This window comes from Pinus tabuliformis, chromosome 8, assembly GCF_031772625.1.
Source record: "Pinus tabuliformis cultivar Carrire ecotype Pingquan chromosome 8, CPIR1, whole genome shotgun sequence".
Classification (NCBI taxonomy): domain Eukaryota; kingdom Viridiplantae; phylum Streptophyta; class Pinopsida; order Pinales; family Pinaceae; genus Pinus; species Pinus tabuliformis.
In genome coordinates, this window is record NC_142294.1 from 1,861,302,093 (window position 1) to 1,861,329,964 (window position 27,872).

General features: G+C 37.3%; 1 pseudogene across 1 annotated transcript in view; it reads right to left on the reverse strand.

Annotated features, from left to right (window-relative positions):
- The window catches only part of LOC149243749 (lipase-like PAD4), a 41,511-nt pseudogene that overhangs the window by 2,110 nt on the left and 11,529 nt on the right, over positions 1 to 27,872 (reverse strand). Inside the window, exon 2 of the transcript XR_016246701.1 lies at positions 85 to 397. The product of XR_016246701.1 is annotated as a lipase-like PAD4 (transcript). The remainder of the gene's footprint in view (positions 1 to 84; positions 398 to 27,872) is intronic.

The window sequence follows — 27,872 nt, forward strand, 5'->3', positions numbered from 1 at the left end:
ATTTGCTCGTAATGAAGTAAACCATGTTTTTAAGAAACTAAGGTCATTTTGTCCTTACAGCTGTACATAGATACATTAATTTACCATTGCTTTGAAATCAGTTTTCTCCATTATATGGAGGAACAGCGTAAGAGCTCCTGGATGAATGAGGGCTGGATCGAGGCAACCAGAGAAGACCTCCTTTTGAACAGTTTGTATATTGTCCTCTCCACATTTACTCTGGTTGACAATGAAATCTTCTACTCTTTGAAACGAAGCGAAAGCAACACATACAAAATCTTCATGCTCATTCAGAGTAAAGCCCTCTGAATTGCTTGCACGAAGAGACTCTTCCCAAACCTCGGGCAGTAGTCCATATGACACAAGAAAAGTTGCAATCTCCTGACTAACAGTGAACCTGCATCAACATTTCTGTAAATCAGCACCATATAGGCTCTATATGCAGGAATGGACCCTTCTGAATTTAGATATGTGTGCATTAAATGGATAGAAATTGCAGAGCTTTGCAAGGTGAGAAATGTTGACCATGGATAAGTGAGCATGGAATCTTTGTCAACTTATATTTTGGTACACTATATGTGCCAGTTGGACACAGTTGGGTAAATAAGGAGAAATGGAAGAGATGACCCGATCCAACAAAAACACAACATTGATGCGAAGAACCAAGATGCAAATGAAAAAAATTAACCAAATATAAACATAAATAAAATTTGATGGTAATGATAATGCACAAATAAAAACTGAAAATGATGTATTATTAAAATAAATAAAAATGTAATTAAAATAAGCGAAAAACTTAGGTGTTGAAGCTAATGAATATAAATGAAAAAAACATTCCCAGCCTGCACTCTGACAAATTAATTTCAAGATTGACACAAGGAAGCCTATGACAAAAACAAGCAGATCGTGCAAAGAGAAGAGAAAACGATTGTGGAAGCTCATGCTTACTGTGGAGTTTGCCATTCTGATTCCATGGTCTGCTATTGCCGCTGGATTTGCTTCGCAATGGTAGTCAGATCTAACACCTGAAATTTCGTTATAAATGCACAATGGGGCTCTTGCTTTATATAGAAATTGGAAGGAGACCAGTAATATCCTGCAAATATAGAAAATGGAAGGTGCTGAGTAATATCGTGGAAATACAGAGGAAAAAAAGACTCCAAGATTTTTAATGGGTGGGTCCCTAGTTACATTGAATTAGTCCACATATTTCCGAGTTACATTGAATTAGTCCACATATTTGCAGGAAGCGGCAATATCATGGAATTGGAAGGTTCCGAGAAATTTAATGAGTTCGAAGTTGTTAGGTAAATAGGTTGTAATTTTTTAAAAAATTATACAAAAGACTAAAATTACATCAGAAAAACTCATCACAACTTTTTTTTTAAAATTACACTTAAGAAAACGGGTAAATTGAAAAATATTGAAAATTTTGGATACACCCTACACTGGTTAAAATAGTGAATAAGTGGAGGAGAAAGATTATTCAATAATAGCTATCCAAAAAGAGAGGGAATTATGAGGAATTATGTTGTACTTTTTGTGAGGGCCATCTGTTTATTATTATTGACTTGACTTTAAGTGGTTCCTTCGTAATTTTGTTTATTTAATATAGAGAATTAATAATAAAATAATTATATATTTATTTTAAGATAGCGGTTGTACATTTTGTGAGAGCAATTTGTTTATTATTATTGACTTCATTCATAAGTTTGTTTATTTAATATAGATAATGAATAATAAAATAATTATATATTTATTTTAAGATAGCCATATGTAGTACTTTTTCTACAATGACAAAATTATTATTATTATTTGTGTCAAACATATATTAATATATAATGATTTTTTCATATTAAAAGCAATGTTTTGTTTATTTCTATAGTTATTGTAAGATGTATGTTTTGTTCAATTAAATTAAATTAAATTTATTTTAATTTCAAATTTCTTAAGCATTAAATCAAATCAAATTTCAAAATATATATATGTTATCTTTTTATAAATTATTTTCATTAAAACTATATGCAATAAAAAGGAGAGTTAAAATTCCTTAACTATGAACACTTAACTAATAAATAATAATTACCTAAAAAACCTTTAAAGGAATCACTTGTACAGACATTCTAATATTATAAGTTTAAAGTTTTTATATATATTTAAAACTAGTGCAGCTATATAAAGTAAAATGGTTGCAAAGATAGAAAGGAGTCAAAACATTTATCTCCATACATCTCACATTGTTAAGATTAAAAAAATCTTAAAAGTAAACTAAATTATAGTTTTATTTTATATTATTGTTATTATTGTGATTAATTATAAAAATAATTAATATATGAGTTAAACATATATAAATTTAAAAAAAACATGTAAAAAATTGACTATTTCTAAAAATATTTGAAGTAAAGGTTAAATTAAAATTTTGAAAATCCTATATCAAAATATACACATTCTTAACATAATTAAAATGAATTTCAATTAATTGAGAAAAACATTCTATATATTAATTAATCACATTAACAATTTTTTAATTTATATGATTATTTTAAAATAATAATAATTATGTAATTAAATAAAATATTGAACTTAACAAGTAATGAAATTAATAGAAACTCATTTCAAGTTGGTGTAGCTTAGGTGGTAGGGAGGAGGCAATATTATTCTCCCCATCGTATTTCTAGTCCCACTGCTACATGAGGCTTTTTAAACCATTAATAAGCACATAACATATAAATTACACCCTACACTGGTTAAAATAGTGAATAAGTGGAGGAGAAAGATTATTCAATAATATCTATCTATCCAAAAAGAGAGGGAATTATGAGGAATTATGTTGTACTTTTTGTGAGGGCCATCTGTTTATTATTATTGACTTGACTTTAAGGGGTTCCTTCATAATTTTGTTTATTTAATATAGAGAATTAATATTAAAATAATTATATATTTATTTTAAGATAGCCATATGTAGTTGTACATTTTGTGAGAGCAATTTGTTTATTATTATTGACTTCATTCATAAGTTTGTTTATTTAATATAGAGAATGAATAATAAAATAATTATATATTTATTTTAAGATAGCGATATGTAGTACTTTTTCTACACTGACAAAATTATTATTATTATTTGTGTCAAACATATATTAATATATAATGACTTTTTTCATATTAAAAGCAATGTTTTGTTTATTTCTATGATTATTGTAAGATGTATGTTTCGTTCAATTAAATTAAATTAAATTTATTTTAATTTCAAATTTCTTAAGCATTAAATCAAATCAAATTTCAAAATATATATATCTTTTTATAAATTATTTTCATTAAAACTATATGCAATAAAAAAGGAGAGTTAAAATTCCTTAACTATGAACACTTAACTAATAAATAATAATTATCTAAAAAACCTTTAAAGGAATCACTTGTACAGACATTCTAATATTATAAGTTTAAAGTTTTTATATATATTTAAAACTAGTGCAGCTATATAAAGTAAAACGGTTGCAAAGATAGAAAGGAGTCAAAACATTTATCTCCATACATCTCACATTGTTAAGATTAAAAAAATCTTAAAAGTAAACTAAATTATAGTTTTATTTTATATTATTGTTATTATTGTGATTAATTATAAAAATAATTAATATATGAGTTAAACATATATAAAATTAAAAAAACATGTAAAAATTTGACTATTTCTAAAAATATTTGAAGTAAAGGTTAAATTAAAATTTTGAAAATCCTATATCAAAATATACACATTCTTAACATAACTAAAATGAATTTTAATTAATTGAGAAAAACATTCTATATATTAATTAATCAAATTAACAATTTTTTTAATTTATATGATTATTTTAAAATAATAATAATTATGTAATTAAATAAAATATTGAACTTAACAAGTAATGAAATTAATAGAAACTCATGTCAATTTGGTGTAGCTTAGGTGGTAGGGAGGAGGCAATATTATTCTCCCCATCGTATTTCTAGTCCCACTGCTACATGAGGCTTTTTAAACCATTAATAAGCACATAACATATAAAATTTTAATTTGGTAGTCGGGATTATTTCGAACACCCCCCCTTAAGTAGTTGGGATTATTTCCAACACTCCCCCTTAATCACAAATATTGATATTAATGATGCTTGAACAACCTCTTACATGAACACAATTTTCTTTTGCTGATGGTTTGGTGGAGATGTTAGCATATTGATTTTGAGATCTGCAATGTTCCAAAACAATTTCTCCATTATTAATCAACTCCTTGACGAAATGATACCTTGTTTCAATATGTTTACTTCTTTTGTGAAAAACTAAGTTTTTGGATATCACAATTGCAAACTTGTTGTCACAATAATTTTTTGTTGTTCCTTCTTGTTCATGCCATAAATATTTCAACATTCTTCTCATCCAAATTGCTTCACATGTTGCCCCTATTATTGTGGCATATTCATATTCAACTGTGGAAAGAGAAACAATTGGTTGTTTCTTGGAAGTCCATGACATAACTCCCGAACCCAAATGAAAAACATAGTCTGATCATGTGCTCTTTCTATCATATACAGTTCATGTCCAATCATTATCAGTATATCCAACTAGCCTAAAATTATTTGTTGTAGTATATAAAATGTCATATACTTTGGTTCCATTAACATACCTTAGAATTCTTTCAGTTGCTAGACAATGTGTCTCCTTTGGTGTCTCCATGAATCTTGAGACCAAACTCACTACATACATTAAATCAAGTTTAGTTGCAGTCAAATACATCAAACTTCCAACCATGCTTTTGTAGTGTTGGATTTACATGGTTGCTACAATCTTCTTTATTCAATTTCAAACCCATGGTTATTGGAGTTGGAACAATCTTGTTGTTTTGCATTGTAAACCTCTTCAAGATGTATGTTTCATACTTTGCTTGAGACATACAAATGTTATCTTCCTTTTGCTTCACATCTATACCTAGAAAGTACCTTAACAACCCCAAATTTGTCATTTCAAACTCATCTTTCATGACTTCTTTGAAATTAGCAATGAGAAGATCATCACTCCCAGTGAAAGTCAAATCATTTACATATAAAACCATAATTAAAATCTCACCATCACTTTCTTTGATGTAGAAGGCAGGCTCACCATCACTTTGGGTAGATCCATTGTCCAACAAGTATGAATTTATCCTATTATACCATGTGCACATTGCTTGCTTCATCCCATAAAGAGATTTCTTTAGTCTATACACTTTGTCTTCTTTCCTTTGAAACTCATAAACAGGTGGATGCTTCACATAAGCTTCCTCTTTCAGTACTCCATTCAAAAAGGTTAATTTCATATCCATTTGATATGCCTTCTATTTGTGTTGCACTGCTATTGCCTAAATTGTCCTCATAATTTCCATTCTTGCAACTAGTGCAAACGTTTTAGCATACTTCCACGCTATTATTTGTATCCCTTAACAAATAGCCTTTCTTTATGTCTTCCTATCCTTCCTTTCGCATTGCTTTTGGTCTTATAGACACACTTTACACATATCACTTCTTTTCCTTGCGGAAGATTCACTAATTCCCATGTGTCATTATTTTCTATTGCATATATTTCTTCATCCATTGTTGCTACCCATTTTTCCTACTTGATTGTATCTTCAAAATTAATTATATCATCTACGTGAGAAAATAAAGAAAAAAGAAAATTCAAACTTGCACAACGTTCACCTTCATTTTGCTCATAAATATCACTCAATTTTCTAAATTTTTGTCTTCCCAAGCTTGCCAAAGATGGATTTTATGTGTAACTTGAAGTTGAACTTGGAGAATGTGGAATTGCTAATATTTGTTGCGCACTTGGAGGAGTATTTTCTTGAATGTGATATTTGCCCATTACTTGTTGAAGGCATTACTTGAGGACTACTTTGTTGAAATTAAATAGGCGTAGGAGTCACCATTGAAGAAGTACCTATTGCTGCTAATTCCTCTTTATCTTCTTTTGGTAAATGTGATGATAAATTAATTGTCTTCTCCAAACTCCATATCATGCTTCCTCTACTATGAATTGTATATATCTACTAATTATGACCTTTTTGGTTATTGGATTATATAGCTTGTATGCCTTGGAATTGTCACTATAACCAACCAATATGCATTCCCCCCCTTGTTGTCTAATTTATTTCTTAACTCATCTGGGACAAGTGCATATGCCACACATCCAAACACTCTCATATGAGTAACACTATGTTTTCTCTCACTCCATGCTTGTTCCATAATCACCTACTTTACATATTTTGTTGTACATTTACTTATGATGTAAGTTGTACATGTTATAGCTTCACCCAAATATTTATTTAGCAAATCATTTTCTTTTAACATACTCCTTTCCATGTCCATAATTGTTTTATTTTTCCTTTCAACAACACCATTTTATTGAGGTGTGTACATTGTTGTAAATTGGTTGGCAATTCCATGCTCCTTAAAAAAACGTAGGAAGTCATTTGAGATGTATTCACCACCTCTATCACTTCTCAAATCTTTGATGTAGTTCCCACTTTTTTTTTCCAACAAGAGCCTTGAATTGATGAAAGTGATCAAACACATCATTTTTATGTCTTAGAAAATAAAAGCATGTCTTTCTTGTGTAGTCATCTATAAATGTAAATAAATAATAACTTCCACTAGTTGAGAGTGTATGCATTGGTCCAAAAAAATATGAATGGACAATTTCCAAGGGTGCCTTTGCCCTTATTGACTTTCCTACTGAAAATTATTATCTATGTTGTTTACCTAAGATGGCTCCTTCAGATAAGCTATCTAGTTTTTCTATGTTGGAAATATAGTAGCCATGGTCGGTACTTTCATCATGCAAAGAAATGAAAAAATTTAATTTAATTTTTTCCTCCAAATATTTCAAGTAGACCTCCTATTACTTTAAGTTGGTTGGGCCCCTAAGAGGCACCCATTCGACCCCCCTTCAAAGTATATATAAAGGATATTGTTGGGTAATTTAATTGCCTGTAAAATTACTTGCATTTATATGTCAATCTGGTTACATGAGCTTGCGAAGTACACTACAACATATGTGCTAGGAGATTAGCTTTCGATATTTATGCATAACTGAAATGAATTGGAAACTTCAAAAGGAAATTAGATTCTTTAATATAAACTATGGAAGTACTAAGTTCTTTGAAAGGAAATTAATGTTAAACAAAAAAACATAAAGATTACTGATCTAAGAAAACATGAGATTTTACCCTATGAAAGCATGGAGATTTTGTTCTAAAACATATAAACTTTAATCTATGGAATCATGAACATTTTAATCTAAAAAAACGTAAGCATTTAATCTGTAGAAAGAATGCGTTTTTAATCTATGATAAGCATAAACAATTAATCTATGTAAAATAGCCCCAAGGATTAGCTTAGTTGGTCAAAATCAGTTCCTCGCCATCGGGAGGTCACAAGGTCCATTCTCCCCGAAGCCCTTGGGGTCAGGTCTTGTGGTAGGCCGAGGTGCGTAAACCCAGATTTTTCTATGGACGTAGCGCCACCCATTGACTAGGGTGTCCATGAACCACTCTAAAAAAAAAAAATCTATGTAAAAAAAACCATGCATGAGAATATGAAAGAAATGGAAAACATCTATACTATTCTCACAAATATCCAAATGGGCCTCTTGAGGACTGTGAGGTGTTGAAAACTCGGATCAAGAGAAGAGATTTAAATCACCAATTTCATTCAGAGCTGCACTATATTAAAAAAATCACATTCAATGGAAAAGAATAGAGTTCTTCTCTTTCAATTAACAACAAAAATTACAAATTAGGATCATCCTTGACATATTCTCTCTCCTATCATCAAAGGGATTTAAATTTATAGATCTTTGAAACAACAACAGGCTTAGAGGGAAAAGAAGGCTAGCAAGTGAGGAGAAGGAGGCTCCGGATGGCGCGCACTGCAGCTGCCTGCAAGGGTTTCGGTTAGGGATACAGAAAGCCCTCCCACAACCGCCTGAAGAAAAACTGTGCACCTAAACCGCTTGTTACCTGGCCTGGCTTTTCAGGCCCCATCTGTCATTTTCAATATGACCTCGAATACTGTCAGTGATGTTATGGAAACGGAGGAGGAGGTTGACTATTCTGAGGATCCGCTCCCTTCACAGGTAATTTTTGGTCACCCTAATTTCATTTCGTCTTCTGCTGGCCCTAGCCTTTCGCCGCATCCATCGTCGCATCCCCACCCATCTTGCCTGCCTGAAGGTTCTTCTCCCCATGAGCCCCCTGGCCTAGAACTCCCCCCTCTGTCTCCAGGGACTCTCCGTTTCCTGTCGACTGTCATCCCCACGTCGCCATCCTTCGACCCGCACCCTCCGTCCACCTCGTTCTTGGCCGCATCCTCTTCTGGACTGCCCCCTTCGTCGGCGGCCGGGCCCTCCGCTCCCCTCCACTCACCCTCGGGTTGTTTTGAGACCCCTGCCGTCAGGGTCAGCTCATCGAAGGCGACTCCTCTGGAATGCTCCCCGGATCCATTGGCGGACCATCCTTCAGCTCCACGTTCGGGAAAGAAAAGAACCAAGTGCGTCAAAGCAACCTCCAGGGACATTTCTATCTGGTTTGGAGAGACATCGGCTATTGGGGAGGCAGCCAGAATGGCGAACACCATTCTAGTCGGGCATGTTCGAGGGCGTGCATATTCGGCGGCCCGGCTCACCCTCTGGGTGAAGGAGATCTGGGGAGGGGTTCTTAAGGAACTTCCTGAGGTGCAAGTTCTGCCCCGAGGCTGGTTCGCCCTTCATTTCGCCAAGGAAAATTACACTGATATGGTATTAGCTAGGTACTGGCACATCGAGATGGCGCCGGTGCTGTTAAAAAGATGGAGCCCCCTCTTCGATCCTGAACGAGAACAGATAGGGGCAGGGCCTTTGTGGGTTCGTCTGCCTGGGCTCCCCCTCCAGTACTGGAGCGAAGAAGTCTTCATTCGCATCGGGAACGCACTGGGATCATACCTCGACCATGACCGCACCTTTGTGGAATCCAGGAACAGAATGCTTGCTCGCATCCTCGTTCATCTGGACACCCACGAAGGCTTGGAGGAAAAGATTACACTTCACTCGGGGAGATTCATGCGGGTTCAGATTCTAGACTATGAAGGGGTGCCATTCAGATGCCGACGATGTCACAGAGTGGGTCATATATTCAAGGATTGCCCTCTCAACAAGAAACAAGAAGAAGCACCTATGCCAACTACCATACCCTCGAGGACCATATCTCTGGCCGCTCAGCGCACTCCGGCAGCGGGCACCCCCACCAGCATATCTCATCAGGCACCTGGTGCAGCTCACTGCACTGTATCAGTGCCGGTCACCAGATCTCGGGCAGCCTCAGCAGCCACAACAGCTCTGGGTACATCTCATCTCTCTCCTTTGTCTTTTTACTCTAATGTTCCCTCTTTGCACTCTCCCTCATTGTCTGCTGCATTTTGTACATTGCCCACCTCACCGGCTATTGCACCTTCCGCGCCCTCATCTCATAAGCTCCCCTCGCCATCTTCCTCTCCCTCATCATCCCGGGGATCAAAGCATAACTATAACCTTCGCCCTCGTGCCCACATCCTGGGTTCACATCTGAAAATTGCTGGATTGGGCATCACATCATCAGGGTCGACCCCTTTATCTGCTCGAGGGAGAAAATCACATCTTTCTAAAGCTATCAGGAGAGCGGAAGCCGAAGTTGCCACTGGGCGACAATCCACAATTGTTGGGGTTCTTATAGCAATGAACACCCCTGGCAATCTTCCTCCATGAAGTGCCTTTCCTTCAATTGCAGAGGCCTGGCTAGCGCCTCCAAGAAGCTAGCCCTGCACAGACTGATTGAATCATCTCCTGTTGACATAATCCTCCTCCAGGAAACCCTTGGCCCTGTCGACTCCATATCTGCCTCTCTATCCTCCATCACCCCGGGATGGCAATACACGGCGATGGACTCCACGGGTCGTTCGGGGGACCTTGCGATTGGTTTCAACCCAGCTTCTATCAGGGCTCAAGGTACATGGGGGGGACTTGGATTCATGGGACTCGATCTCTTCTCGGCTGATCTGGGTATCAACCTCAGGATTATTAACACATATGGACCCTATCATCAAAGAGAATCCTTATGGAATCACCTTCTGAGTTTATCTATCTTCACAGCTGAGAATATCATCCTGGGGGTTGACCTAAATTTTTCCCTGGGATATTGCGAATCTTGGGGGTCTATAGCTCAGATTGACTCGATCATCGGATATATGACCGAACTCCTGGAACGCCATGACCTGATCAATGTTCCCATGAATAAACCTCTCCCACCTGGAGAAACAGAAGAATTGGAGAAGTTGCCCTGGCGCGTAGGCTAGATAGATTCATGATGAAAGGTACTCTGTTTCAACAACTTCATCATTACAAACAATGGGTCGGTACTGGAGGAATATCTAAACACAATCCTATCTACCTGGAGATTTCAGGCCCAAATAAAAAATCAAAAGCCCCCTTCAAGTTCAACCACGGCTGGTTATAGGACCCCTCCTACATTAAGTTGGTTAAGGACTTCTGGATACACAATCCGATTGACAGAACAGACTCATTGGCAAAAGGCTTCTGCATGAATCTATCACAGCTCAAACATCATACTATCGAATGGGCCAGAGAAAAAAACCAAAAGGAGAATTCTGCTCTTATGCTCATAGAATCCGAGCTATCCTCACTCACAGATGAAAGAGGATTGGGCTTTACCTCAGCTGAAGACAAAGCCCACCTGGTGGAACTTGAAAACCAGAAGCAAAAAATCTTAAGGGAGCGAGAAGAATCTATTCGACTTCGTAGTAGAGCAACATGGCTAAAAGCCGGAGATGACAATACCCGCTTCTTTCATAATTATGCAAAAGGCAGGAAGGTAAAAAATACCATATGGAGCCTCCCTATGCCAGATGGTGGTGTAGCAGACACTTTCCCCAAGCTCTCACAGCTGGGATCATCCCACTTCAGGCACCTTTACAAGCAGCCACCAGGTTCAACTATTGCAGACATCATCAACATTGCTGGTCACTTCCCCAGGTTTGTAAATGAAGAAGAAGCGGAGAACCTCTTCGATCCAGTGACACCTGAGGAACTTGAAAGCACCATTAAGTGGTTCAAGAAGGATCGAAGCCCGGGGCTGGACGGATGGACCATCGAGTTTTACATTACCTTCTATGAGCTAATCAACAATGATTTACTGAGGGTGGTAGAGGAATGTAGGGTATCCGGATCGCTGTACAATGCTATCAATTCAACTTTCATAGCTCTGATCCCCAAATCTGATTCCCCTTCCTCTTTTGATGATTATCGCCCCATCTCCCTCTGCAACGTGCTCTACAAGATCATCTCCAAAATCATAGCAAATCGCATCCGTCCCATACTGTCTCGCCATATCGCTCCTCAACAATTTGCCTTCCTGGAACACCGTCAGATTCATGAAGCCATTGGAGCGGCTCAAGAAGCCCTTCACTCTATCTGGACCAAGCATCACAAAGCCATTATCTTAAAGATTGATTTAGCCAAGGCTTTTGACCGGGTCAGTTGGCTCTACCTCAAGATGCTTCTCATCCATCTGGGGTTCCCTAATAACTTCATCACTTGGATTATGGCTTGTATCTCCACTCCCACATTCAGTGTACTAATAAATGGATCTGCATCCCAGTTCTTTCACTCTGAACGTGGTCTTAGACAAGGCTGTCCTCTGTCTCCCCTTCTTTTCCTGATCGTCATGGATGGCCTGAGTCGCCTTATTGAATCGGCTAAGAGAAATGGGGATCTTTGTGGTCTCAAAATTACAGATGACTGCTTCCTCACACACCTTCTTTTTGTGGACGACGTTATGATCTTCCTTGATGGCAGCATTCAAGACTCCCACTCCTTCTCGAACATTATCTCTCTTTTCTCATCCGCCACAGGGATGCTTGCCAACCACACAAAATCCTCCATTATTCTCTCCAGAACTTCTATCCATGAATCACAACTGGCCCAACATCTGTTTCCTTATAGCATCCATCCCTTAGATAACGGCCTCAAATATCTGGGTTTCTGGATCAAGCCTATCAACTCAAAGATCATGGACTGGGTCTGGCTAGTCGCAAAATTGGAGAAACGCCTCAATATCTGGAGCCATCGATATCTCTCCCGAGCAGGCAGACTTGTATTGATTAAAGTTGTCTTGGAAGCGACCCCAGTCTTCTGGATGGCTCTAGCCCGGATCCTGCACAGCATTCTGGCCAGGTTACAACAAACTTGCAATAGATACTTGTGGAACGGGAATCAGGATAAGCGCATATATGCTTGGGTCGGATGGAAGAAGATCACAACTCCAAAAAAATGGGGAGGATGGGGCCTAAAAGATCTTCCTACATTCGCTCAAGCCCTCGCGGCAAAAATGGGATGGACCTTACTCACTGGTAACAATCTATGGACCAACATTACATATCACAAATATATTTGGCCTCTCCATATCTTGGATTGGATTCGCCTCCCAACCTGGCCAAAATCTGGCATATCATCTGTATGGAAAGCTCTTCTTAACTCTATGCCACTTATCAGGGATAATCTGGTATGGAAAATCAATGACGGAACTCTGGCTCGTATTGGTCTGGACCCATGGAATGGTAGTGGCGGTAGGCATATTCTACCTGAAGCACTCATCCGTCATCTCCACTCACAGAATATTAAAGTTTTGGCTGACATTGCAGATCCACAAAACTCTTCCATATTTGACCAGCACTGGAAATCAGCATTTCAGATCAATATCCCTCCCCTCTGGCACCAGGATTGGTCTGAATATATCAATGCATTATCATAATCGCATATCAGGATCAAACAAGGGCAGGACAAGCTCATATGGTATCACTCGGATAGCGGAGTATACACTCCAAAGTCTGGCTATCTCACTCTGATATCGCACAAGGTTCCGGATACAATCTCTTTTTGGTGGAACTTAGTTTGGAAACTCACCGCTCCCCCCAGGAAGAAACTATTCTTCTGGTGCATATTAAAAGGTGTTGTCCCCACTGGGGAATATCTCATGCGTCGTGCAGTCCACGGACCGACCTGGTGCACCCTATGCAAACTTACCTCCGAATCGAGCGCTCATCTATTCATAAACTGCTCTTCATTAAAGTCATTATGGCAAGCTCTATCAACCTCTATCCAACACACAGGAAAATGGGAGGGAGATGATATAATACGAACTTGGGAAACTTGGTATTACAACCACAAAAACTCCAAGCTTCAAAGCCTGCCTGTCGTTATTTGCTGGTACCTATGGCTTGCCCGAAATCGAACGATTTTCGAAGATAAACCTGTTAACTGGCCGCATCTCACTGCCCTCATCACATCGGCCTATAATGAGCTACCTGAGCCGCCTCAGCCTAGAGCTAGAATACCGCGCGACCCTCCGCGAATAGATCAAAACACTCCATGGGCATTCTTCGACGGCGCAGCCCAACAGCAGGGTTGTGGGGGAGGCTTCCTATTATACATCAACGAACAACATTTTTACAAAGCAAAACTGGGGTTGGGAACTGGCACTAATAATTTTGCTGAGATGATCACCCTCCGACACCTCCTGCATTTTGCATTGGGACACAACTGCATGCATATTCATATATATGGAGATTCGAAGATAGTCATTGATTGGTTCAACAATATTACTGTATGCCACACACACACTCTCAGCAACATATTGGATGATATAAACTTACTAAAGGCACAATTCATTGATATCTCTTGTCAACATATCTACAGGGAATACAACAGCAGTGCCGACCAACTATCCAAGGAGGCCACGACATTACCCAGAGGAGAGTGGATGATCCAGGAGCAGCGAGGAACAAATGCATACCACTACTACCATCGTCCGTATATAGATACACACTATCACAGGGCAGCCAGCCCATGAGATACAGATCTGAAAAATGATACTTTTTGAACTTATTGTACATAGCTGATAATATTATCTACTTGCAGCCCTGTGTGGCAATATGTATATATATAACAGATCAACAATGAACATCCTGCGTGATGATTTTTGCTTTTGAACGTAATAGATATATAGTTATACCCATATGTGGCAGACGAACTTACAACATATGCAAAATGCATCTACAATATGTAATTTTTCAAAGTTAATGAAAGATTACGATTTTTCCAGTGGACAAAAAAAAAAAAAAAAAAAGGCTTAGAGTTTTATTACTACAATTCTAGTCATGGGATCTTTATAGATCAGTTTGAAAATCAAATCAAATCAAATTTTATGGATTTTTGGATCAAAGATCAACCCATATCTGATCAAACTTATCTTTATGCCATGAATTTTCTAAAGAACAACTCGTTCTGGCCTCTTTGTTGACTATGCATTGAATGATGAATTGGAAAACTGTTTATCCATGTAATTTGAAAAATAAGGATCCAAAGCACCTTGAACATATCTCAAATAGTAACAAATTTGAGACAACTACTCATTAAGAACTTAGTTGGGCCCATGCTAAAAAATCCCCATGTTGTTGTTGTTTTTTTTTTTTTTTCTTTCTGAAATTCATTTTCATTTGCTCAAAAAACACATTTGAAGTTGAATGTTCAAAACTGCTACATTTTTGCTTTGATATTTTGCTATAGGTACACATGTGCGAGCGGGGTGGGGTTTGACCAACATAAATCCATATTTGAACTTTTAGAAACAATGTCCATGTGCCGAATTTTGCTTCTAGAGTGGTGCTACTACCTCAACCATGGAGATAGCTATGGAAACTTGACTAAACTACAAAAACTTGTATTGGCCAAACTGTCATTCGTAAACCATGCATAATTATCCTTAATCTACTAAAAATAAAGGAAAATGGTGTTAATTAACCACTTAGACATATAGAGACACATCAAGAAGAATTATGGGAAAAATGGTAGCAAGTGAGTGAAATGGTGCAATGGATGGTTGGAAGTGATGACTTAATGAATGACAAAGACAAGTGAGAATGATGACAAATCAGTGAGCCAACATCTCCCCCACACTAAGATATTTGCATGTCCTCATGCAAATAACAAAACTTGATCAACATATTTGTTCCAAAATATATCTTTGGGAATGACTTAACTTTCTTACACCATTTCTTAGCAAACTTGAATAGTTGTCTAGTATGCTTTGTCACTTAAATTTGTTGTGTATTCTGCCACTGACCAAGGCATTCACTGAGCTATTAGAGTGACAATATTCCTTCTTTGTTGCGCTGAATGGTGGATATCATTTCTCAACCTTTTTTCTACATTCTCCATTTTCTAGTTTTACTAGGACACTACACAATGTTCATCAACCTGTAATTTCACTTCAGAATTTGGAGGCTACTAGAAAATGTCGAATTGTGCAACTTAACACATTTTGACTTGTTCAATGAAGAAACATACAAAAGCAATAGAATTATGAACATGTAACTTAAAATTCTAGTTCTTGTAACATTGTTTCTCATGTAACACTTGTATGCACAAATGAAAATATTATTGATATGAATGGATGGATGGAGTGCCTTTATGAATTCAAAAAAAGGATCAAAACCAAGTCAACAAGGTGAAAAAACAAATGAATTATTCACCCTTGTAGCCTGCTCATCATTTGAAAAATGAGATATCATGAGATATATTAGGTTTTAATGGGTTATGATAGATTCAAAAAGGCCATACAACATAAGTGAGATATATTTTCAATGTCCATATATTCTATGTTCTGTAGTTTACTTCAAAGAAACAAATAAAACGTTACCCTTTTTCTCTTTTGACAAGATCTTTACAAAACTGGTATTTGATGTAAGTTGCCTTCATGTTGTTGATCATCATGTCATTGAAGCTTTTTTATACTTGATATATGATGTTGGAGTTAATGTTAAAGTGTATAAATGTGTCTCTTGCCAAAAACCTCAAACCATTCCAATACTTCGTTCTCAAAGGTAAATGCAATATGTAGTACAACTAAATTATAATACCCATGAAATGATCTAGTAGCCCTCATTTGAAAATTAGAAGATAATTAATGAAGCATAACATTCAACTACCCAATCAACTTTTAATTATGTCATACCCCTAGTCTTCGAAGTAATCAAAGCTTGGTCCTCAAGACTTGTTGCTTGATTGTCTTCAATTGCTAGAACAAGTATCTTGATGTCAACATCTCTTCTAATTTTTGACGCAACAACCTGCCTTGATGCCTAATGAACAAAAAATTGTATTCACTTGAATAATTTCCAAGCCTCTTCTAGGCATCTTACAAAACCATAAGCATAGGTTGTATTATGGTTTCATATTCTTGATTTTACTAGCCTTATTGATTCCATAATCATCTTTTAGTGAGAAAAACTTGCCAAGATGCTTGAAATTGTCTTCATTTCCCAACTTTTGAATTTGTCTATTGCAGCCTTGTATGGTGAGTTTATATTGCTGTCATAAATATTTATTTTTAAATAGAGGAAAATTTAATCTAAATGAGTAAAAGTGAAAGGGGTGGTTGATGGTATGAGTGGTCTGTATAATGAAAGATATTATGGCTAATAATGGTTGATGGAAAAGTGGAGGAATATAGTTTATTCTAGAAAGGAAAAATCCTATCTTCCTCAGAGGTAGATACTATATTTCCCTTTTAGTTTCTATTTTGCGAGCAGCAAGGGTTTCAGCAAGTTGAAAAGGTTGATACTGATGGAGGGTCATAGAGGAGGGAGCTCCACTCCCTCCTATAAGGATGTTGTAGCCAACAGAGGTAAGTCAGCTCTGGAAAAAAATGTCAGAGGATCAACGGAGGAAGGGAATAGGAATAATGAAAAAGAAACATATGGGACCAATACCAAGGAAAACAGTAGCACAAAAGACAAGGAGGAAGAAGAAAAAAGTTATGCAAACAAAAAACAAAAAGGACCTTGCAAACCCAAAGCAAAGATCACTCCTAAGGTAGTTTTAAATGATCCTGCTCTGCAGGCACACAGGGAACACATGGGGACTTATGCTATCATCTGTAAATTCATGGGACTATGGCCCACTGAAAAATCTTTACAGATGTGGATCAAATATCACTAGAAACTCAAAGGAAGCATTGACCTACATCTCGGATCAAAGGGATTCTTTACTGTGGTGTTCACAAACGTTAAAGATAAAGACAGAATAGTCGAAGGAGGACCCTACTTTTATGCAATGGCCGGCCTCTATATGCGGCCTTGGAAGATGAAATTTGTCCCAGAGCGAGAAACTTTCACTTTGGTACCAGTATAGGTAAGGCTCTATTCCCTACCTCTTGATTATTGGTAAACTGAATCGCTAGCTGCCATAGGCAATAAACTAGGTCGTTTTGTCAAAGCTTCTGAAGCCACAAGAAGGGGGAAATATACTTCCTTTGCAAGAATATGTGTGGAAATGGATCTATTAGGAGCTCTCCCGGATGAAGTTATCTTGGAAGTTTTTGATGAGGAATGGGTGTAAACAGTAGACTACGAGCATATCTTGTTCAGATGTCATAGATGCCACGAACATGGACACTTATTTAGAGACTACCCTCTCAGTAAAGCAGACAACAAGAGAAAGGCTAATATGATGAAGGACACAGAAAGCTTTAAAAAAACGATAAATAGAGGAAAAGGCGGTAAAAAATGGCCAAAGCAACAACATAATGAGGGGCAAAAGAGCAGTGAGAACAAGTTTCAAGTATTGGAAGAGAATGAAGAAATTGCAAAAGAAGACCAATCTATGGAAGAAGGTCCTAATGAAAAGGAGAGAGAAGAAGACAGCAACCAAACACAAGATATTGGCAATCAGAAAGAGACTATGATGAGTGAAGTAGAACTGGAGATGGATCAGGAAATGACCCAAAGTGAAATAGATCTAGAGGACCATGAGCTACAGGAGATCCTTGAAAAGGAACACCTAGATCTGGAAGGGTTCTTGATGCAAGGAACCACGAGAGGGATAGATTCATTGCCTCAAGAAGAATGCAACAGAATAGAACAGTTGTTTTTATGGAAAACTCAGGAGAGGGGGTTGGATAAAGGAAAAACCATTGACAAGCAGGATCACAAAGGTGTGAAAACAATTAAATCAACTCCAAGTTTAGCTACTAGAAATCCAAGAAAGAAGAGGGGCAGAAAAAAGCAGAATGAGCTCTTGATGGAGTGTGGAAGGCTAATGATAGATTCGAGTAAGATGAAAGATCTAACCAGCTACTCCTTTACAAATCTTTAATAATGAAGTTCACATCTTGGAATATCAGAGGTCTAGGTAGTAAAATAAAACAAAGATTACTTAGTAATAGGATGAAACAAGCAGCACCGGATGTGATCTTCATCCAGGAAACTAAATGTTCCATTCAAAAAATAAAAGAGATTCACAACAAATGGCTCAATAGATTTGAGTTTCTAGAAGTCAAAGCAGAGAATACAGTAGGAGGCATTCTCACACTTTGGAACCCCCAAAAAATTGACATTATAGATGCAGAGGCAGCTAGGGATTATCTTTCAGTGGTCATACAACCAGTGGGAGATAAGGAAGTCTACCTGGTCACGAATGTGTATGGTCCCCAAAGGATGGATGGTAAACTCAAGCTTCTAGATTCCCTGTAGGATCTCAGGGAAAGACATGCAAGAATCCCTTGGATCTTGGGGGGTGATTTCAATATGATCAAATCACTGTCGGAGAAAAAAGGGGGTACCAGAATTCTAAATAAAGACTCTTGTGCATTCCAAACCTTCATAGACAATATGAAGCTAGTGGATATTGTTATGAGTAATGGTACCTTTACTTGGAACAATAAAAGAGGAGGAGAGTCTCAGGTGGCCTCTAAATTAGATAGATTCATAATCTCAGAGGATCTTATGCTCAAGGACAAGGACATAGTTGCAAGAGTGCTCCCCTTTGGAGGCTCGGATCACTGGTCAGTGCAATTGGAAATTTAGGGCATTGGTACCCCCAGGAATAGACCTTTCAGATTTGAAAACATCTAGCTCTCCCACCCAGATTTCATCAACAACATAGCCATCTCATGGGTAGAAGAGTTTAATATTCAGGGCACAAGAATGTTCCTACTTCATAAATGACTAAAACATATCAAACTCAGGCTCAAGGAGTGGAACAAGAAGGAGTATGGTAATATTTTTGAAGCAAAAAAATCTGTTGAGGGAAAATGCAGGAACTCAACCAAACCATTATCATGGAGGGTTTTGATAAAGATAGAAGTGATTAGGAAACCAAATATCATCAAGAAAGGGAGAACTTATGTAAACAAGAGGAGATTTTTTGGAGGCAAAAATCCAGAGTGCAATGGCTAAAAGAAGGAGAACGTAATCTAGATTTTTCCACAGATCAACTATGGAAAACATAGCTCACAACAGGATTTCTTCTATCAAGGACGAGGGAGGTAATCTTCTCAATTCTCATGAAGAAATAGAAGCAGTGCTGGTTCAGCACTTTCATGGTATTGCACAGGAAACCTGTTCAGATAGAGAACAATCCATTAGGGTTATATCAAAACATATTCCTAAGCTGGTTACCAGAGAGGACAATTTCAACCTTAATAGACCAGTGTCATAAGAGGAGGTTAGTGAGGTCCTAAAAGAAATGAAAAATTGTAAGGCACCAGGTCCGGATGGGTTCAATGTTGATTTCTCTAAAGCTTGTTGGAACATAGTAAAACAGGATGTTCTGAATGTAGTGGAAGACTCCAGGAGGGACAAAACCATACTAAAGGCGCTTAATACCACCTTTATCTCCCTAATCCCTAAATAGGATTTGGCTCAAACTCCTGATAGGTTTAGACCCATTGCCTTGTGCAATGTTGTCTACAAGATAATATCCAAAGTTGTGGCCAATAGACTCAAGCCTCTTCTTCCTACCGTGGTGTCGATTGAACAATCTGGATATGTGGAAGGTAAGCAAATCCTCGACAACATCATTCAAGCTCATGAGATGGTACACTCACTAACAAACAATAGGAAAGTTGGAATGATCATGCAATTGGATATAGCCAAAGCTTATGATAAACTGAATTGGACCTATATCAGAAAGTTCTCATTGCCTTTGGGTTTGATCATAACTGGATTAGATGGGTAATGGCCCTAGTTACTTCTCCTAGTTTTCCAATTCTTGTTAATGGATCTCCCTGAGAGACTTTTATTCCTTCTAGAGGCCTTAGGCAGGGAGATCCACTCTCTCCCTTTCTCTTTATTCTCATGATGGAAGGGCTGGGTCGATCTATCAAGCATGCAAAAGTAGTTGGTAAAGTCAAAGGTCTCCAACTTTCTGAAGATGGTCAGGCCTTAACACATCAACAATTTGTTGATGATACCATGCTGCAGGGTATCCCCATGGTCAAAGAAGCTCTAGCTTATAAGAAAATCTTGAGAGACTTTGCCATGGCTTCAGGTATGGAAGTTAATCTCTCCAAATCTAAGATTTTTTTCTTTAATACTCACATTGCTATTCAGAGAAATATTTCTAGAATTTTGGGCTTTCAAAGGGAGATCCTCCCTTCAAAATATTTGGGAGTTCCTCTAACAACCAAACCTTTACACAAGAACATTTGGGAGCTAGTGATTAACAAATTGCAAGATAAAATCGGGAAATGGACTATTAGATCTTTAAATTTGGATGGTAGGTTGGTGCTAACCAAGGCTATCCTATAATCAATCCCAGTCTTCATGCTATCAGCTCTCCCAGCACCTAAAGCAGTCCTGCAACAATTCAGAAACATGCAAAGAGACTTTCTTTGGGGCAAGGGAGAAGAAAGAAAGAAATGGGCCTTGGTAGCATGGGAAAAAATCTGCAAACCTAAAAACTATGGAGGGCTTGGATTGGATGATCCTGATATTCTAAGCAAGGTTTTAGGAGCTAAATTGTGGTGGCAATGGGTAAAAAATCCAGAGGCTCAGTGGGCAATGATATGGAAAGAAAAATATGCCAGCACTTGGCAAAACAATGATCTAATAAGAATGTCAGGATATAGAAAGGGCTCTCACATTTGGAATAAGGCCTGGGATAACTGGGGCTTAGTCCAAGGAAACAACTTCTGGGAAATCAGAGAGGGAAACCTTGCCCTATTCTAGGAGGATAGATGGCAACAAGAACCTATATTGTTAAAAGAAGACTTGAGGGATCTCAAGGAAGATACAGACACCAAAGGGTTATCTAAAGTAAAAGACTTTTGGGATCAAACCAACAGTATCGGAAAATGGAGAACCTGGAGGAACTTTGATTTTAGGGATGATACCCCCTGAAGTCTATAGCAGAGACTCTAAAAAAAATTTTAGAACAAAGGAAGATTTTGATGTTATAGGGGTAAGACCAGCTAAGATGGGGCAACAATAATGAGGGTGCCTTTAATCTTAAGGAAGAAAAACTCATTCTCCTTGACCTTAATTGACAAGCTTCGAATAAGATTTGGCAAGACCTATGGAGACATCAAGTCTGGATGAAAATTAAACTCTTCATGTGGCTGGTTCAGCATAAGAAAATCCTGACCTGGCATAAGACTAGGAAGAGGGGTGTCCTGGGACCTTCCAGATGTCAGCTCTGTGAAGCCCAAGAGGAAACTATGGAGCACCTTCTCAACAATTGCATTTTCACCTCTAGTTTGTGGGGTTATTTTGCCACCATTTTAAAACAGAATGATAGGGATAGAGGGATTATCATCAATACTCTAAACAAATGGAGAAGAAACTTTTCAGATAATGAAGTTCTTAGCTCAGCATGGGACATCATGCCAAGCTTCATTATTTGGAATGTCTGGAAAGAAAGGAACAATAGAATCTTCAAGAATGAAAAGAGGCCATCCCAATGCCTTTTTGAGCAGATCTTAAAACAAATCAAGGAAACGGTCGACACTATTGTGCGAAATCTCCCTAAGAACCCACCTTCAGTAGCTGATTTGAGAATTCTCAGTGAGTTGGGTTTGCAGGGACTTATTCCTCAGGGACTGGATAGGAAAGTAATCTCCCTGGATTCTGAGCAAGATTTCTGGCATCCTCCCCCCAAGGGCTTTTTGAAATTCAACATTGATGGGGCTTCAAAAGGCAACCCGGGCACTGCGGGTTATGGAGGTGTGTTAAGGGATGAGAATGGAAGTGTCCTTTTCATCTTCTACTGTCATTTAGGAAGAGCCACCAATAACATGGCAGAATTGATGGCTATGGAGCAGTGTTTAGATTTCCTGGAACAGGATAACCGACAAAATGTGATTGTTGAAGCTGATTCTAAGTTAATCATCAAATCGGTTAAGAGGATCAACTGGGGAACAAGGCTGGAAAAAGTCTCTAGGAACTGGCGGACTAATCCAGGGCTTTCAATGGATTTAGCATCACCTCCAGAGCCTTCGTACAGTTAGCTTTAAACATGTATGAAGATCGGCCAATAAATTGGCGGATCTTCTGGCCAATCAAGGTGTGATCAGCACAGAGAACAAGGTTGCATTGAGCTGGCAAGAGCTGCCTCAGAGTAGGTTAAAAGCGAACTGTCATGACCAGGCAGATGAAGACAGGGTCGTGTTTCGGAGTAGGGCCATGGAGTTAGAGTCCAGTTGATTCAAGTGCTTTATGTTTCTCATATTTTCCACTATCAGGTCTTCAGTGGGTTGCAGGCCATTTTTGACCATCGTAACCCGGGTAAGCACTGTTTTAGTGAATCTAGGTGATAGCCAGTCAGGTGGCTCTGGTTCTTCGAAGAAAGGCAGGTTGGCGGGAGTTTCGTCTTTCCTTGATTCTGGTAGAGAAGACACATCGAAAGGTTGGTACATGGGCACTCTCGGCGCCCTCAATACTAGGATTTTTCCGTCCATGATCGTTTTACCAGGACGGGGGTGGTTTTCAGGCGGTCGCGGACCTCATAAGTAGGAAATGGTATTTCCAATTTTGAAGCGATTCCATATAGCAGGTTACACGTGGCGGTGGGGTCAGCTATAATACCACCCTCATCACACGCTAATGTTCGGTGATATTCGTCGGTGTGATATGATCCTCAGCCGTCGGATCAGGCGAAGCGGATCGATGACTGGGATTGATCGAGCAGGTTGGTGGTCTAGATGGCGGGAAGCGTTAATGCGATCTTTTCTTGGCGGGATGAAAATTGTTCCAGGTAGGATACTTAATGTTATGGTGAGTCTCACGAATATGATATCCATTTAAACCGTTGCTTTGGTTCCGATGTTGACTTCAACTTTATTTTGGCTTATATGAATTTAGAGGTTGGGTTTATACGGGTAGAAGCTTTTGCCTCGAGCCCGTGATCTGTTTGGTTTTTAGGTCTCTTCCTTGGTCCATAACTCCTTGTGGATTCATGTAAATTTTGTATTTTATTAATGAAATAGAAGGTCTGACTCTTGCATTAGCAAAAAAAAAAATGGTTGATGGAAAAGTGGTTATTCATCATATTTTCCTAATATTTTTAATAAACTAAAAAGCCTTATGCAAGTTTTTACCTCAAGTTTACCCTTTTAAGAACTTGAAATGTTGAAGTAGGGGTTGTAGATGTTGGAATAAAACAATTCTACCAAAAAATAAATTCTTGAATCTGTGAGCTTTTGAAAATTCTGAAAATGACTTATCATGCCATCCAATGTTGCACAAAAACATATGCAATAGATTTATTTTAAGGCCAAATTGAGTGCTTCAAAAGGGAAATGGTGTATTTTTACCTTTTTTACGCCACATGCCTTCGGAATCCCATTTTGATGAAGAAAAGGCATTGTTGTGCAAAAATACTAAATGTTGTCTTGATGTGCGATAGTGGTGAAAAATGAAAATATGCCTTAAAAACCCACTTTAAATGTCTTGGAAAATTGCTTCTTTTTTTCTAATTCTACCCACGTCTTACTCAATTTATCATATTCTGAGAAAACCTAGTATCTCATAATTTTTTATTTCTTCTCCAAATTCTTGTAATCTTTGTGCCAAAACTACCTTTGGAACAAGGTATAACCAAAAACAAGCTGCTACAACAATAACTGCAGAAACTGCAACTTTCCGTAGTTGTCTCTATTTTTCTTTGGAAAATTGTTTTCTCTAAGTCTAATCTGCCAATTTGGATTGTGTGATGTATGTTGAAGTAGAAACCATGAAACATAATGCCTGATGACTTGAAATTAATGTAATTTGCTTAGAAAATGAAATGAATAAGAGTTGTAGTAGTGCGTCATCATGCTGCTATTGAATGACAAAAAGACGAACATGCTACTAAAAAAATCTAATAAAATATATTGCTGCAAGTTGTTGTTGATTCCATAAAATCATATAGTCTTCATCAAAACCAAAATTCATGGTACAATTCTTACCATGTGAATGGATGTGCCGAAGTCGAGCATGAAAAGAAATCATTGGATTATCGATCAATGATGAAAATCGTTAACCAATGCGAGACAACTAACCGATAATGTAAATGAGTATCAAGGTACCTGTGTGCATCTTGACAGGGATGAACGAATGTGTTGAATTCGAGTCACCTGCAAGATCTGACAATCAAGAGACATTGTTGTCAACGAAGAGGCTTATCATTGATGTATGCAAGTTCCAAGGTACTCCAAATAATCTCTGATCTTGGTCCCAAATAAGGTGTTGAGGTCGATGGGACAATATTTGTTGGAAGGTGGCATTGAGGAATCCCACATCAACCAACTTGAGCATAGAACCAAAAATGATTTGAAGAACCATAATGAAAGATTGAAACCATCATAAAATTGCAAAACTTATAGTGAACATTCCTCGCCAATTTCTTGGTTTTCAAGCAAAGCCCATGTCCAATTGCGCCAACAAACTGGTTTTCACAATATGACTTATTTTTCACTTTAGTTTTTTTATTTTTTATTTTTTATATGTCCTACTCTACTTGAAAAATAAATCTCGTTCAAGTATATGAATACTTCCAATGGAACCATGTGTGTAACAAGATGATAGATAAACTCATATGCAGGTTTGAAATATATGCTTTGATATGTACTAATATATGAGAGACCAACTGCCTTGATTGAGATGATGTCAAAAAATATTGAAGAATTGAGCACTGGGATCCGATGACTGTCTTGAACCAAGATTCAATGTAATCTTGTCTTCCTTGGCTTCTTGCTATCATGCCATGCAAGTTTTCAGAGATGTGATCCCCATTCATAGAATCTGGTGATATGCATGCAAGAAAGTTTTCAATCTCAGGTTCCAACAACTGCTCTTCTTCAACGAGCATCCATGATTCTTGGACCTTATTTGAATCTTCTTCTTCTGGTTGTTGTTCTTCAATGGAAGCTGGAGAATCATTTTGCAATACCTCAACATTGTAAGTGGATTGAGGTGTTTTATTATGGGGATCTGAAATGGTTGTGCAAGTAGTTGAGTGGGAATGGATCTTTGGGGTGCTTTTGTGGTTGGTAATGGGAAAGGTTGAATTGAGGTCAACTAAGGGTGAAAATAATGTTGTGGAGGAGTTGAATGGTATGCATAGCATTGAGATTGGTAGTGAGGATAGTGAGGATAAGATTGAGGATATGGTGGATTTCCTCTTTAAGGCCCTTGCCAACCTTGTTGCCAAGATTGGTTTTGGGGTTGGGATTGAGATGGCCAAGGTTGTTAGGGTTGGTTTTGAGGTTGATATTGAGATGTCCAAGGTTTCCAAGGCAAGGGTGTTTTCCAATTACTTTGAGATTGTTGTGCATAACCCTAAAATTGTGAAATAAGATATTGCATCATACTAGGTTGATGAGGCTACCATGGACTTCTTGGAGCTACATAACATGATTGTTATATTGTTTGATTTGCTCCTTGGAAAACCTCCTTTAAACCTGGTAATGATGTATAATATTTAGTAGTGAAATTTTAATTTTATCACGTGGACATTCATGCAAAGCATGTTTATTTCTACATTTAGGGAAAAATATAAATGAAGTAGCAATCTAGACATTTTCCTTGTTTTTCATTCTTAGCATATCAATTTTCTCATTTAAATTACCAAATTTGACTTACCAATCCTGATGCCGACTTACTTACTCTTTCCATAACTAAATCCTGAGGGGATCTTCCATGCTTTGCTTTTCCTCTTGATACGTTCTTGCGCAATTCACAAATCTCTTGAAATGACAATTGAGAGACATCTCATTTTCCCACCAGGTTAAGAAGATCAATCCATTCATCCTTTATAGCTTTTAGTAGGAGAGTTTTTAATGTGTCTAATCCTAAATCATGCAATTTAGATCCTTTGACATTATAAGTAAATCTCTCCACTAAATCTTCTAGGATTTCATCCTCTTTTTGGTTCATCTTAAAGACATCATTTCTAAGGTCATGGTGTATGCAATAATCTTTATATTTTTCCAAAAATACTCTTTTCATATCATCCCATGTCCTTATAGAATTTGTTCCTAAATTCAAGAACGACCAAAGAGATTTACCCTTCAATGTTATTGGAAACAAATTCAATTTTTGAGTGTGTAATGAGTAGCCATAAGATCTACAAAGTATTTCAAATTCAAAAAGAAAGGTTTCCAGGTCTTCAGATCTCATGCCTTTGAAGTTAGGAAGTATGGATGGAGGGATGTTCTTCATATGAACGTTGATATCAATTTCTTCAATGGGAAATCCAAAAGGATCTTCCTCATTGTCATCGTCTCCATCCATTTCTTCAACCTGTTTTTTTCATCTCTTCTTCTACCTACAAAAATATGAATTCATGATGTGGAATATGCTGTGGCCCTTACTGCACCACGTGATTTGGGGGGGGGGGGGTGGTAGGTGATTGAAGTCTTTTTTTATTTTTTAATGAATCTACTTCTATGATGTACTAAAATGAGGCTAATATTATGTAGCTAAATTGATGCAACGAAGAATGAGATGAAATTGAAAGGCAACACCTATGTATACTTTCGCAGCAGTGACACCAAAATGTTGTGTAATTTAATTAACTGTTAAATTAGTTGCATTTATATGCCAATCCAGGTACGTGAGCTTTCAAAGTACATGACACCATATGCGCTAGGATATTAGATTTCAATATTTATGCATAATTGAAATGAATTGGAAACTTCAAAAGGAAATTACATTCTTTAATATAAACTATGAAAGTATTAAGTTCTTTGAAAGACAATTAATGTTAAACAAAAAAATACATAAAGATTATTGATATAAGAAAAAATGAGATTTTACCCTATGAAAGCATGAAGATTTTGTTCCAAAGCTTACAAACTTTAATCTATGGAATCATGAACATTTTAATCTAAGAAAACATAAGCATTTAATATATGGAAAGCATGAGTTTTTAATCTATGATAAGCATAAACAATTAATCTATGTAAAATAAACCATGCATGAGAATATGAAAGAAATGGAAAACATCTATACTATTCTCAAAGATCTCCAAGGGGGCCTCCTGAGGACTATGAGGTGTTGAAAACTCAGATCAAGAGAAGAGATTTAAATCACCAATTTCATTCAGAGTTGCACCATATTAAAAAAATTACATTCAATGGAAAAAAATAGAGTTCTTCTCCTTCAATCAGCAACAAAAATTACAAATTAAGATCATCCTTGACATCTCCTCTCTCCTCTCATCAAAGGGATTGAAATTTATAGATCTCTGAAGCAACAACAATATTAAAGTTTTATTGCTACCATTTGGTTCATGGGATCTTTATAGATCAGTTTGAAAATCAAATCAAATCAAATTTCATGGATTTTTGGATCAAATATCAACCTAGACATGATCAAACTTATCTCTATGCCACGAATTTGGTAAAGAACAATTTGTTCTGGCCTCTTTGTTGATTGTGCATTGAATGGCGAATTGGAAACCTTTTAACCATGTAATATGAAAAATAAGGCTCCAAAGAACCTCCAAAATCTATCAAATGGTAAATA